Here is a 7,623-nt window from a genome sequence, read left to right on the forward strand (position 1 = left end):
GGTGGTTGTAGGTGGTAATGCAGTTGTCCCTGGGTTGCAGTCCTGGTCAGGTGTATCTGCTGATTGCAGTTCTGACTGGGGTATTTAGGTGTGCAGGATTCATTAGTCCTTGCCAGTTGTCCATGGTTGTTGGGAGGTGTTGGACCTCTGTCTGGTTCCTCCTGCCTTGCTGCCAATTCAGCAAAGATAAGTGTCTGGTTTTGTTTCTGTGGCACTCATGCTGTGTGCTTGATAATTCAGTGCTATTCATTTGTTTTTTCTTGTCCGGCTTAGATTGTGTCAGTATTTACTCAGTCTAGTTGGATTCTCAGGAGTTGCAGATATACGTTCCACGTCTTTAGTTAGATGGTGGAATTTTTGTATTATCTGCTGTGGATATTTTTGGAAGGGTTTTAATACTGACCGCTTAGTATTCTGTCCTATCCTTTCCTATTTAGCTAGAGTGGCCTCTTTTGCTAAATCCTGTTTTCTGCCTGCGTGTGTCTTTCCTCTCCTACTCACAGTCAATATTTGTGGGGGGCTGCCTATCCTTTGGGGTTCTGCTCTGAGGCAAGGTAGAATTCCTATTCTCATCTATAGGGGTATTTAGTCCTCCGGCTGTGTCGAGGTGTCTAGGGTTTGTTAAGCACACCCCACGGCTACTTCTAGTTGCAGTGTTAGTTCAGGATTTGCGGTCAGTACAGTTACCACCTACTCCAGAGAAAGTTTCATGCGGCTCCAAGGTCACCGGATCATAACACCCCAGGTCATCACCGATCCTCCACCAAATTTCACAGTGGGTGCAAGACTGTGTGTCTGTGCTGTCTCTTACAACTAATTACTTGTTTTTGCACAGTAAGATGTAGCACCCCTAGCTCATAATGAGCATACAGTGCTGTTATGACCTGGTGGTCAGGACAATAATGGACCTGGTGGTTAAGAGCACACGGAATGACCTGGTAGTTACTGATAATAAAGGACGAGCTCTGGGACGTGGAAACTCTGCTGACCGCAATCCCTAATCCTATCACACACACTAGAAATAGCCGTGGATTGCTCCTAACGCTCCCTATGCAACTCGGCACAGCCTAAGAAACTAGCTAGCCCTGAAGATAGAAAAATAAAGCCTACCTTGCCTCAGAGAAATTCCCCAAAGGAAAAGGCAGCCCCCCACATATAATGACTGTGAGTTAAGATGAAAATACAAACACAGAGATTAAATAGATTTAGCAAAGTGAGGCCCGACTTACTGAACAGACCGAGGATAGGAAAGGTAGCTTTGCGGTCAGCACAAAAACCTACAAAAAGACCACGCAGAGGGCGCAAAAAGACCCTCCGCACCGACTCACGGTGCGGAGGCGCTCCCTCTGCGTCCCAGAGCTTCCAGCAAGCAAGACAACAACAAAATAGCAAGCTGGACAGAAAAATAGCAAACCAGAGAAAAACAGGCAGGCACTTAGCTTCTACTAGGAAGACAGGTCACAAGAACGATCCAGGAGTGAACAAGACCAATACTGGAACATTGACAGGTGGCCTGGAGCAAAGATCTAAGTGGAGTTAAATAGAGCAGCCAGCTAACGAATTAACCTCGTCACCTGTGGAAGGAAACTCAGAAACACCCACAGCCACCAGAGGAATTCCATGGATAGAACCAGCCGAAGTACCATTCATGACCACAGGAGGGAGCCCGACAACAGAACTCACAACAGTACCTTCCCCCTTGAGGAGGGGTCACCGAACCCTCACCAGAGCCCCCAGGCCAACCAGGATGAGCCAAATGAAAGGCACGAACCAGATCGGCAGCATGAACATCAGAGGCAAAAACCCAGGAATTATCTTCCTGACCATAACCCTTCCACTTGACCAGGTACTGGAGTTTCCGTCTCGAAATACGAGAATCCAAAATCTTTACCACATACTCCAACTCCCCCTCAACCAACACCGGGGCAGGAGGATCAATGGATGGAACCACAGGCGCCACGTATCTCCGCAATAACGACCTATGGAACACATTATGGATGGCAAAAGAAGCAGGAAGGGCCAAACGAAATGACACAGGATTGATAACCTCAGAAATCTTATACGGACCAATGAAACGAGGCTTAAACTTAGGAGAGGAAACCTTCATAGGAACATAACGAGATGACAACCAAACCAAATCCCCAACACGAAGTCGGGGACCCACACAGCGCCGGCGGTTAGTGAAACGTTGAGCCTTCTACTGGGACAATGTCAAATTGTCCACCACATGAGTCCAAATCTGCTGCAACCTATCCACCACAGTATCCACACCAGGACAGTCCGAAGACTCAACCTGCCCTGAAGAGAAATGCGGATGGAAACCAGAATTGCAGAAAAACGGCGAAACCAAAGTAGCCGAGCTGGCCCGATTATTAAGGGCGAACTCAGCCAACAGCAAAAAGGACACCCAATCATCCTGATCAGCAGAAACAAAGCATCTCAGATATGTTTCCAAAGTCTGATTAGTTCGTTCGGTTTGGCCATTTGTCTGAGGATGGAAAGCCGAGGAAAAAGTTAAATCAATGCCCATCCTAGCACAAAAAGATCGCCAAAGCCTCGAAACAAACTGGGAACCTCTGTCAGAAACTATGTTCTCCGGGATACCATGTAAACGAACCACATGCTGGAAAAATAATGGCACCAAATCAGAGGAGGAAGGCAATTTAAACAAAGGTACCAAATGGACCATCTTAGAAAAGCGATCACAAACCACCCAAATCCATAGAAATATGCGTCCAGGGCCTCTTCGGGATCGGCAAGTGCAAAAGCAACCCACTGGCACGAGAACAGCAGGGCTTAGCCCGAGCACAAGTCCCACAGGACTGCACAAAAGAACGCACATCCCGTGACAAAGACGGCCACCAAAAGGATCTAGCCACCAAATCTCTAGTACCAAAGATTCCAGGATGCCCAGCCAACACTGAACAATGAATCTCAGAGATAACTCTACTAGTCCATCTATCAGGGACAAACAGTTTCTCCGCTGGGCAACGGTCAGGTCTATCAGCCTGAAATTTTTGCAGCACCCGCCGCAAATCAGGGGAGATGGCAGACAAAATTACCCCCTCTTTGAGAATACCCGCCGGCTCAGGAACACCCGGAGAGTCAGGCACAAAACTCCTTGACAGGGCATCAGCCTTCACATTCTTAGAGCCCGGAAGGTACGAAACCACAAAATCAAACTGGGAGAAAAATAATGACCATCGAGCCTGTCTCGGATTCAACCGTTTGGCAGACTCAAGATAAGTAAAATTCTTGTGATCCGTCAAGACCACCACGCGATGCTTGGCTCCTTCAAGCCAATGACGCCACTCCTCGAATGCCCACTTCATGGCCAACAACTCTCGATTACCAACATCATAATTGCGCTCAGCAGGCGAAAATTTTCTAGAAAAGAAAGCACATGGCTTCATCACCGAGCCATCAGAACTTCTTTGCGACAAAACAGCCCCAGCTCCAATCTCAGAAGCATCAACCTCAACCTGAAACGGAAGCGAAACATCTGGCTGGCACAACACAGGGGCAGAAGAAAAACGACGCTTCAACTCCTGAAAAGCCTCTGCAGCTGCAGAAGACCAATTGACCACATCAGCACCCTTCTTGGTCAAATCAGTCAACGGTTTAGCAACACTAGAAAAATTAGCGATGAAGCGCCGATAAAAATTAGCAAAGCCCAGGAACTTTTGCAGGCTCTTCACAGATGTCGACTGAGTCCAATCGTAAATGGCCTGGACTTTAACAGGGTCCATCTCGATAGTAGAAGGGGAAAAAATGAACCCCAAAAATGAAACCTTCTGAACTCCAAAGAGACACTTTGACCCCTTCACAAACAAGGAATTCGCACGAAGGACCTGGAACACCATTCTGACCTGCTTCACATGAGACTCCCAATCATCCGAAAAGACCAAAATATCATCCAAATACACAATCAGGAATTTATCCAGGTACTCTCGGAAGATGTCATGCATAAAGGACTGAAATACTGATGGAGCATTGGAAAGCCCGAATGGCATAACCAGGTACTCAAAATGGCCCTCGGGCGTATTAAATGCTGTTTTCCATTCATCGCCTTGTTTAATACGCACAAGATTATACGCCCCTCGAAGATCTATCTTGGTGAACCAACTAGCCCCTTTCTGGCACAGATAAATTGAACAATCGGCCCTTAGGAAACTTACTACCAGGAATCAAATTAATTGCACAATCGCAATCCCTATGAGGAGGTAGGGCACTGGCTTTGGGCTCATCAAATACATCCCGATAATCCGACAAAAACTCTGGAACTTCAGAAGGAGTGGAAGACGAAATAGACAAAAATGGAACATCACCATGTACCCCCTGGCAACCCCAGCTGGACACAGATATAGAATTCCAGTCCAATACTGGATTATGAACTTGTAGCCATGGCAACCCCAAAACGACCACATCATGCAGATTATGCAACACCAGAAAGCGGATATCCTCCTGATGTGCAGGAGCCATGCACATGGTCAATTGGGTCCAGTACTGAGGCTTATTCTTGGCCAAAGGCGTAGCATCAATTCCTCTCAATGGAATAGGATACTGCAAGGGCTCCAAGAAAAAACCACAGCGCCTAGCATACTCCAAGTCCATCAAATTCAGGGCAGCGCCTGAATCCACAAATGCCATAACAGAATAGGATGACAAAGAGCAAATCAGAGAAACGGACAATAGAAATTTAGACTGTACCGTACCAATGGTGGCAGACCTAGCGAACCGCTTAGTGCGCTTAGGACAATCGGAGATGGCATGAGTGGAATCACCACAGTAAAAACATAGCCCATTCCGACGTCTGTGTTCTTGCCGTTCAGCTCTGGTCAAAGTCCTATCACATTGCATAGGCTCAGGTCTATGCTCAGATAGTACCTCCAAATGGTGCACAGCTTTACGCTCACGCAAGCGTCGATCGATCTGAATGGCCAAAGACATAGACTCATTCAGACCAGCAGGCATGGGAAATCCCACCATGACATCCTTAAGGGCTTCAGAGAGACCCTTTCTGAAGATCGCTGCCAGGGCACATTCATTCCACTCAGTGAGCACAGACCACTTTCTAAACTTCTGACAATATATCTCCGCTTCATCCTGACCCTGACACAGAGCCAGCAAGATTTTCTCTGCCTGATCCACTGAATTAGGTTCGTCATAAAGCAATCCAAGCGCCAGGAAAAACGCATCAACATCACGCAATGCCGGATCCCCTGGTGCAAGGGAAAATGCCCAGTCTTGAGGGTCACCACGTAACAAAGAAATAATGATCTTTACTTGTTGAACAGGGTCACCTGAGGAGCGAGGTTTCAAGGCAAGAAACAATTTACAATTATTTTTGAAATTCAAGAACTTAGATCTATCACCAAAAAACAAATCAGGAATTGGAATCCTAGGCTCTGACATCGGATTCTGAACCACAAAATCTTGAATGTTCTGTACACTTATAGTGAGATTATCCATCAAAGAGGACAGACCTTGAATGTCAATGTCTACACCTGTGTTCTGAACCACCCAGATGTAAAGGGGAAAAGAGAGACAAAACACACTGCAAAGAAAAAAAAATGGTCTCAGAACTTCTCTTATCCCTCTATAGAGATGCATTAGTACTTTTGGCCACCTGCACTGTTATGACCTGGTGGTCAGGACAATAATGGACCTGGTGGTTAAGAGCACACGGAATGACCTGGTAGTTACTGATAATAAAGGACGAGCTCTGGGACGTGGAAACTCTGCTGACCGCAATCCCTAATCCTATCACACACACTAGAAATAGCCGTGGATTGCTCCTAACGCTCCCTATGCAACTCGGCACAGCCTAAGAAACTAGCTAGCCCTGAAGATAGAAAAATAAAGCCTACCTTGCCTCAGAGAAATTCCCCAAAGGAAAAGGCAGCCCCCCACATATAATGACTGTGAGTTAAGATGAAAATACAAACACAGAGATTAAATAGATTTAGCAAAGTGAGGCCCGACTTACTGAACAGACCGAGGATAGGAAAGGTAGCTTTGCGGTCAGCACAAAAACCTACAAAAAGACCACGCAGAGGGCGCAAAAAGACCCTCCGCACCGACTCACGGTGCAGAGGCGCTCCCTCTGCGTCCCAGAGCTTCCAGCAAGCAAGACAACAACAAAATAGCAAGCTGGACAGAAAAATAGCAAACCAGAGAAAAACAGGCAGGCACTTAGCTTCTACTAGGAAGACAGGTCACAAGAACGATCCAGGAGTGAACAAGACCAATACTGGAACATTGACAGGTGGCCTGGAGCAAAGATCTAAGTGGAGTTAAATAGAGCAGCCAGCTAACGAATTAACCTCGTCACCTGTGGAAGGAAACTCAGAAACACCCACAGCCACCAGAGGAATTCTATATATAGAACCAGCCGAAGTACCATTCATGACCACAGGAGGGAGCCCGACAACAGAACTCACAACACAGTGCCTTGCGAAAGTTTTTACCCCCCTTTTGGCTTTTTGTCTATTTTGTTACATTATCTGTGTTTAAATATTTTTGTAATCTGATTCGTGTGTGATGCATCAGCACTAAATAGTCTAAGCTAGTGAAGTGAGAAAAATATATCCATTAGGGTTGAGCGACTTTTACTTTTTTAGGGTCGAGTTGGGTTTCGCGAAACCCGACTATCTCAAAAGTCGAGTCGAGTGAAATCGGCTGATTATGGCGAAAAGTCAGGGACCGACCAAAACACGAAACCCAATGCAAAGTCAATGGGTAATTTTTTTTTATTTATTTATTTTTTCTCTCTCTCCCCCTCTCTCTCTCACTCTCTCTCTCTCTTTCTCTCTTCCCCCCCCCCCTCCGTCCCTGAACAGAAAAGCTGGTGTTACACATTGCAAATCGCTACAGCGCACAAGCGACAAGATGGCGATAGGCGTCCACGCCCCTAAGACCTATGTCATCACTCTGCCCACGCTCCTTCATTGGCTGAAAAAATGGCGCCAAGCGCGTCATACGAAACGCGACTTTGGCGCAAAGATCGACGACCGCATGGCCGATCCCACACTAGGATCGGGTCGGGTTTCATGAAACCCGACTTTGCCAAAAGTCGGCGACTTTTGAATTCGTCCGATCCGTTTCGCTCAAGCCTAATAGCCATAAATTAAATTTATGAGATCAAATAACTAAAAATTGGCATGTGCATATATATTCGCCCCTTTTGCTGTGAAGGCCCTTGTGGTAGATCGGTTCACTTGGCTGCACATAGAGGTAGACACAGGAATGCTGTCTCATTAAATCTTCCACTGGTTTACTAAAGGTACTGCTTAAACCAGTGCAGTGTTAGCAAAATAAACATGTCCTTTCAGCTTTTCTTAAAGAGACTCTGTCACCTGAATTGGGAGGGAACAATCTTCAGCCATAGGGGCAGGGTTTTCAGGTGTTTGATTCACCCTTTCCTTACCCGCTGGCTGCAATATTGGATTGAAGTTCATTCTCTGTCCTCCATAGTACACGCTTTTAAGATAAGAGTGCAGGTCCACACATAGAAATGGAAATGTTAGGCTCGGGCCTCAATCAGACGCCAGTAATTTTTCACATGCACAAAAAATGGACAGCTTGTCATCAGCGCTTGGTCAATTGTCAGTTTTATCCTCA

This window comes from Ranitomeya imitator, chromosome 5, assembly GCF_032444005.1.
Source record: "Ranitomeya imitator isolate aRanImi1 chromosome 5, aRanImi1.pri, whole genome shotgun sequence".
NCBI lineage: Eukaryota > Metazoa > Chordata > Amphibia > Anura > Dendrobatidae > Ranitomeya > Ranitomeya imitator.